The 7,955-nt window shown below is 39.7% G+C and overlaps 1 long non-coding RNA gene across 1 annotated transcript; it reads left to right on the forward strand.

Moving 5' to 3' along the window:
• Positions 1-235: 235 nt before the first annotated feature.
• Positions 236-1,425, forward strand: LOC146868005 (uncharacterized). Its single transcript, XR_014966168.1, has 4 exons — positions 236-364; positions 472-589; positions 695-825; positions 1,348-1,425. It is a non-coding gene; the product is annotated as an uncharacterized LOC146868005 (long non-coding RNA).
• Positions 1,426-7,955: the final 6,530 nt, after the last annotated feature.

The following is a 7,955-nucleotide window of genomic DNA, read 5'->3' on the forward strand; positions in this document are numbered from 1 at the left end:
TTTTACCTTCTTTATAATTTCTACCTTTTATCCTTTCATTTTGTTTTTTACTATTCATGTATTTCTTTTGCTATACCTTGTTATGTATTCTAGACCGGCTGGTTTAGAATGGATCTCTTCCCATCTTGGCGGCCATTGTTTTCGCCTTTTGTTCCCTTTCTATGCGCAGTATGAGTATCATCTACTGGGGATCCTTCCGTAGTCCTTTTTCCATCTTGCTTACTATTCTTTACCACACGTGTGGCCGGTTTCATCTTATCGGGCTTCCCTTTATAAGGAGCACTTTTTCGAGCTTTAATCTCACTACAGCGGTTGTTGTTGCCTTTAGGCCCTGAACTTTCGAACGTTGGATGGCGGCAAATCAGTAAGTACTCTATACCTATCGCCACACTCATCCCCCGCTTAGTGCTCCCCGGCAGGCCCCCGCCCTTATAGTTAACGTTCAATTTGGGTCTATGTTATACTTTGCAGATCGGAATCTTGCAGACCGAGTTCTAAGGAGCGATGACCCTCGGTCCCTTATATCAGTTTTGAAAACATCGCTGCCGTGATTACTGTATAAGTACCTACAGTTGCGCTATTTAAATTTGTAAGTAACTTCTTGGTTCCATACTTTCTTATGGATCTCGACACTTTGATTTTTGGAATAAAGCAGCCGCTTATATTTCCTTCATTATTTTTTCCTCATTCTTAGGTTACCTACCTATTGTTGCTGCCAATATTGATCAGATTGGTTTTCCTCAACTTATTTTAACCATACGGACTTACCCCTATTATTCGGGCACCTCATTTGTATTATTCATCTAGTGTGCAACTTTCAGCTATGTGAGTATCATCCTAGGGACGGTTTAGCGGCAATAGAGGCTTCCACTGCCATTTTATAACTTTAGATATGTTCCTACTCATATTGCTTGGTGGGATAAACTACTAAGAAGGGTCATTCTTTGTTGTGTTACTACTCCTTGCTTCTAGATAACACATATTCTGCCTTGTATTTATCCCCCTCATTTGTATATGATAGCCTCAATCCACTACATCTATGTTTATATATGGCTTTTGCCCTTGTTCTGCTGGGTATTCTATTTCCTCTTAGCAACTACCGTTTAATTCTTTAGAGTATTTCCTGTAGTACACTGCTTGACTTTGTAACTCATAGACATATGCAGCCATATTTATGCTTTTGAGTATCTTTGGCATTTAGGAGCTATTTTAGTTATAAATTATTTTTAGTTCCTAAGGTTTATTGTCATCTTATTGGTACTCAGGCTTTGCCATTGTATCTCTTCGTTACTTTGATGAGTTGTTGTTTTTCTTCTTCTTTTTTTCTCTTTATTTTTGTCCCTTTAGTCTGTGATTGATCTATAGAGGCTACCCTTTGGCCGCATGTGCCCAGGGTTCTAATTCCAGCATTGGATCTAGTGGAAAGTATGTAGGTCGTTCTTTATATTACCTACTTTCTCCGAAACGCGCATTGGCGCTTTTTTCCTGTTCATTATTTAACTGTATTTGTATGTTGTATTGTGTTTTGTCATTTATTGTCTTGTAAAATCGTTTCTGTTGTTTTTTTATTTGCAGATTTTGGTCTTTCCATGTATTCTCATTTATTGATTTTGTAATCACGATGTGTGCTGGGCCAGGATGTGTTTTATATTACTATTGTGTTTTTCTTTGCACTATATATAAAAAAGAAAAAATGGATAGATAATCAGTATGAAAATGACACATTTTGATAAATCAATGCAATAAATTAATTATTTTTTGATAATACTCTTGGTCTGTGGGTGTGCCTAATTCTGTGGACATATTGCCTACAATTGAAGTACTTATGTGAAGGAAGTTTTGTGTTTTTTATATTTATCTTTTCCCTGATTACTTCCTCACCCATTTAAGTTTCTCAGGGTCCCTCTTCTGTAGTTTTGTTGATGTTGGCCAATTTTCCATTGTGTATAATTAAAAACTGCATGTGGAGTTTTAGATCTGTGTAAATAATGGTGTGCATAGTGATGCTAACAGAACACAGAATATTTCACCATAATTAACTCTTCCACTATACATATCTTAACTTTAAAATACAGTATAATATTCTAGCTCAGAAGGCATAGAAATAAAGGATTTTACATTCCAATCATCAGACAAGGTTTTAGGAGTTATTATATCACTTAATGAAATTTCAAAAACATAAGAGATCTATAAAGTCTGAGTAGGACCAAAAATATCAAATGAGACCTTAATCCAAATAAAGCCATCCAGTACTGGAAATGGAGAAATGTTTACAAGGGACAGGTCTCCTCTCACTTAATCTGATAGTGAATTAGGCTTCAATACCTCAGTTACTAGTTCAACAGCAGAGCGTTCTGGGAGATAATGTCCATTTAGGAGCAAAAAGAAAACTGTCACAAATCCAATATAAATGAAAAGGAAAAGCAATGAAATTGCAGTCCAACAGTTAATTCAAGGTGGAACAAGGTAAGTCTGTTTAAGCCAAAAAATACATGCATAAATCCCATGCAATGATCTATCTGATTAATCTAAAACAAAGAAATGTACCATGGCAAAATAACCGCAGGCAGTCTGTGCAAAAACAGCAACCTCACAGGACAGTGTAGAACTGGTTTATACCTCCAAAGGTTAATCATAATAAATAACTTTGTGGTAAACAAATATTGTAAAATTACATACGGTGTGCATATGGTGGTGGTAATTGAAAGTGGAAGTAGCAATCTTCAGTGTCTGATATCCTCTGCAAGGTAGTAGAAAGTTCAGCATTAGTCAATGCTTGTAAAGTGATTTCCTGTATGTTAGTGATAGGAGTCAGGTAACTACCCGGAAGCCCTTGTGGACTTCTGTGTAAGACTGGCCACATGGTGAGGTTTTATGAGATCTATGGAGACAAATATTGTATGTTTAAAACCAGCAAGGGGTAGCTAAAGTACTATTCTGTTACCTTCCACTCTCAGGACTGGCCCCGGTGCTCAGTGTGATGGGCCAAATTCCTTCTTGTCGATAATCTTCTCTCGAACCTGAGCCCCAATCTTTGGAATCTAGACAGGAGTTGCTGTTTGCTCCTTCACTTCCCCAATGGCATAAAACGTCATGTGTTTGTTTGAATGGTCATCTCAGAAGTCTTTCAGTTCCAGTAAGACAGCCAAACGTTCATTGATGTCAAAAGGCGTATCTGCCGCCACTGTATCAGGATTATCACGGTCTGGAATCTACATCTGGACTCCGAACAGGACCTCATAGGGAGTCCAGCTGCCCAATAATCTTCTAGGCAGATTATTTAAAGCTCTCTGTGCTCCATACAGATGATGGATCCAACCACAACCTGAACCTAATACTCCAGCTGTTAAAAACTGCTTTAAGTCACAGTTTTTCCTCTCCACTATTGAATTTGACGTAGGATAATTATGGGGAGGAATAATGCACAGCCACACCCAGGGTATCTCAGTAAGCCATAGCGGCAAACACTGGGCCCTGGTCCAAGTGGAATGCAGCTTCTGCATATGTCCCGAAGAAGACTTGCAGATCTTTTATAACAGATTGAGCATCAGCCGATCACTCTGGCCTTACCCATAGGAATCTAGAACATGAATCCACTGCCAACAGAATGTATTTAAATGAGCCATCAGAGTTTAATGGCCCTCAGTGGTCAGATAGACACAAAGCTAGGGCTTGTTTGTAACTAAGTGAGGGGTCTGTGGTGGGCGAGCGTTTATTTGTTGAGAAATGTCACAGCTGAGGACATATTACTTTGTCTGTTTGTAGAGACCTGGCCACCAATAGCATTGTTGTACTAGTGAAACTGTAGCCACCACACCAGCATGGGCAGAAGCTAACCTCTCGTAAGCAGCTATGATCAATTCTAGGCTACAATCTAAATTTGGAATCTTTCGATCCCCCACTCCGGGAATACAAGCAAATGGTATGTTTTACGCACTCAGTAGGTAGGAGTATTTTCCTGGATATTTTTAGGTACTGGAGTGACAGTGAGCGAAGCACTGACAGCTACCATGATGTCTCCATCCACTCTTGTACGGTAATGAGTAAGTGCAGCTACAACAACATTCTGGACTGCTGCCTTTATCTGGCTTCATCAGCCAGTGAATTCCCAGCAACGTGTATTCCAACACATTGGTAACGCAATGTATATATTACATGAGCCCGTGGCAGACATTCTTTCAAATGTGCCACCTTTCCCCCAAAGCATCGTGTGCTTGACAGTATTCCCTTTAGAGGCTCTCAATCCATTCAGCGCCAATAGTGTAAGTGCTCATTGTAAGACTGGACACAATAATATGAATCGCACACTATCAGTGTGGGAAATTCAGGATCAATATTTTCTAGTGCCAGAGTTAGAACTGTGAGTTTTGCTAGCTGTCCAGTGCAATCAACTAGTGGTTGTGTAAATGTTTTCAGAGGCTGGAAGACTCAATCCCTTATTTTTTCCCTCACCGCTGCACAAGCCGCGGAGTATTGATGTTCAGTTCCTACTGTGGGATAGGCAGAAAAATCAATATAGACAATGAAGTCGTACTGGTCAAGAGGCAAAACGTCATTGGCCACCTGCTATTCTTGTTCATATTATATGAATGCTTGTGTTTGTAGTATAGGGTCAAATACATAGTCTAAATCAGTAGCTGTTAAGCAGGTGGCCCATTGTATCTATCTAGGTTGTAAGGCTTTCACGTTAGAAATGCTGGCCTTTGTAACAGCCTCTAAGGCTGGGATGGGAGTCATGACAATTATGCGCTTCCCCTGAGCCAATTATCTTTCTTTTATAACAACCATCCGAACTGCAGTCAGTACTTTTGCAGTAGGTGCAAAATGCATTGAAATTGGTACAGTATCTCCTTCATTGAAAGTTACATATGTGTAGCCAGTGGTCTCCCCCAATTAAGTGAATAACCAAGTTTGTGGTATTAACACACAAGTGCAAGTGTTTAGATGCAAGCATGTCAGTTTGCTGTGATTTCAGAATATGCGTATGTTCTGGCATCCAATGTGTGCTTGAAAAGTCTGGATGTATTAACTTATAAAGCGGTTTCACTCATTGTGCATAATCTGGTATGTATGTTTTACCAAAGTTGAGAAAGCCTAAAAGTGATTGTAGCTTTTTTACCGTATTTGGTGGTTGGAGGACTGCACATTTCTCTAAGAAATCTTGTACCAGGCCTGTGCCTTCGTTTGATAATTCGTATCCCAAGAACAGGACACTGAGATAGGCAACGTTTGTTTTTGGAAGTTAATTTTGTAGCTATGTGCAATAACTCCCGCTACAATGTGACCTACTCTGGCTAGATGTGTTTTTAAGTCATCATCCATAAGATAGATGTCATCGACATAGGACAATGCTTCTGGATCAGATTCTTGTAGAATTGATGTTACACAGACAGAGAACATGCCTTGGCTGTTCATATGCCCCTGAGGGAGTCAACAACATTTTAGTGACCTGAGTGGGGGTGAATACGGTTAGATCCCTGCTTCCAGGTGCTATGTTTTGGTAGAAAAAACCATTTGAAATATTGAATGTTGTTTTATATTTTTTGCTCACAATCTTGTTCATTAGTGCTGCGTTATGTGAATTTTGTACTGCAAATATGTGTGTATGACTGTTTAAATGTCTGTATTCTAAGACTAGGTGATATGAATGATCTGGTTCCGCTACCAGAAACAAAGGATTGTTCATTGGTGGGGTGTAAGGCTCAATTATGCCTTGATATTCACGTTGAGATACAATTTCTCTAACATGTAGTCTAGCTTCATGTTTATTAGGATATTGTGGTTGCACTACTGGTATAACATAATAAGGTGAATCTTGATCTCAGCCTACATAGTTGTGGTATAATGGTGGGGCTTGTGAAAGGGACCACTCCATGGCATACACATGTTTAACTCCTTCAGGAACGAGGATGGAGAAGGACAGTATCATTATGTCTTCCTCATGCGGGACTTTTTTTAACACACTCAGGTGGCCAATCCCTTTCAGCCAAGAGAATGTCAAATGTAAATGTTAAATTTTCCCAAACAAGGACATTAATGGTGCAGGATATATCACCCTCAATTTGGATGTCCAAATCATATAATCTACCTGGAGAGAACTCTCTGATCTGATGTTTCCACCTGAACAAAATCATGAATTGCTCTTGCCCTCAGAAACTCTTGAAGATTCTGGCACAAAGTATCATTACCTCTGCTGTGCTGTCCATTAGAGTCTGTGCCCACTCCTTTTTCTGAGCAGTGTCCTCAATATTTGTGACCTATTTAAAGGATATACCTGCTACTTTCTTCTTGAATTGTGGCTACTGTTTTGGAAGTTTCACTTCCTTTTTTATGATGTCAGATGAGCGCTGTAAGTTCTTCTTTGGTTTGACAAACTCTTCTGAACTGTGCTCTGATCGTCCTCCTCTCTGAGCGTTTTTCAGATGTTTCCTGAAAGGAACAAGAAGGATGTGTATCAATATACTGTTACATTGTTTTACTGGTACTCAAATTATGGTGTTTTTCAAAGGATTCGGGTTGCAGAGATCCATTCCGTGACTTTGTTTTTTTTAAAGAAGACTCTGGTGCCTGTTTCGAGTTATCATTATTGGAATTACTCTTCAGATGTGGTTTATTAGGCCTGGCTCCCAATTTATCTTGACCTATAGATGTATAGGTTTCAGCAATAATTTTTGATAGTTCACGTCCCTGATCCTCTAACGGAACCTGCACGAGGCATTGGCGTGCTGCCAAACTTGATGCTTCCCCTTTAATGTTGCTTCAAATTATTGAGGCTACTGTAGCATAGTTGCCAATAAGTTTCATTCCCATGTCCAGGGCAGGGCAGCCCAGTGTTCATTTTGAATCTGCTTTAGTACTTCAGGCAAAACAGCTATGGATGGTGTACCATGCATGATACCGTATATAGTGGCAAATACTGTCCCAGAAGTGGCACATTAATCTACTGGGGGAACTATCCCTAAAGGTAGGCATATTGTGAGAATTCTATGTTTATCTTGGGGTCCCTTATGGGGAAATACTGCTTCAAGCTGTTTTTTTGTGTGCGATCCAGAACAGAATTTCTTTTCGTCTGGTGGGAGCCTTACCCATTATTGCATTAATAGTAATTGGACTAATTGCAGGCATTGCTAAATGTGGCTGCACTGCTTAGCCAACCCTCGCTGGGTTTGTTGTTATTGTTTGCATAACAAACTGTGTTAAACATCTATAAAGTCTAAGCAGTCCCGTGTAAAGTGTACGAAGCTCAACTACTATGAGTGTTCCTAATTGTGGATATGATGTGTAGCTGGCTAAGACTGGCCATGTTGCCCTGTCATTACTTAGACAGCCGTACATTTGCTAGTGGATGTGGTAGGGCGCCTTGGAACCAATTTGTGTGTTACTAAAATGTTAATGGTATTTCTAAATCTTTGTAGGCTCTGTATTGAACAGGTATGGGCACTTCTGTGTATGTAAGAAATACTCTAATGTTGGCATCTCCTGCAGGTAATGTGACCCATGAATAGAATACCTCTGTTTTATATGCTTTGTGGGCCTCTACCATGAAGGTAACATCTCCTCCAGCAAGAGGAAGCCATTGGTGTTGTAACATCTATGTAATTGCATGTCTGCAATTTAGTGGAATAGCCACTGGTACTGCATTCACCATTTTAATGAACGTAATTCAGAGAAGAGAGAAACTATAGTGGGGTGATCCTTTTTAAAGGTTCAAGCTTGAACAACCTACAGGCAAAAATAGGGGTTCGATATTTAGCAGAGGAGGATTATTCCCAAACACCACATACGTCTCCGTATAAAGTGACTAGGGGCTTTGGGCACACATAGTATCTACTTTGTAGACTCATTAAGGACCTGACTATAACGTTGGTGATACCATGTCATACATTTCCTACTAATCAAGTAAGACTGTGTGGTTGGACAACATTTGCGTCACGATGTGGGGACTAAGTCCACAC

The sequence above is a fragment of the Triturus cristatus genome, chromosome 1_2, assembly GCF_964204655.1.
Source record: "Triturus cristatus chromosome 1_2, aTriCri1.1, whole genome shotgun sequence".
Lineage (NCBI taxonomy): Eukaryota > Metazoa > Chordata > Amphibia > Caudata > Salamandridae > Triturus > Triturus cristatus.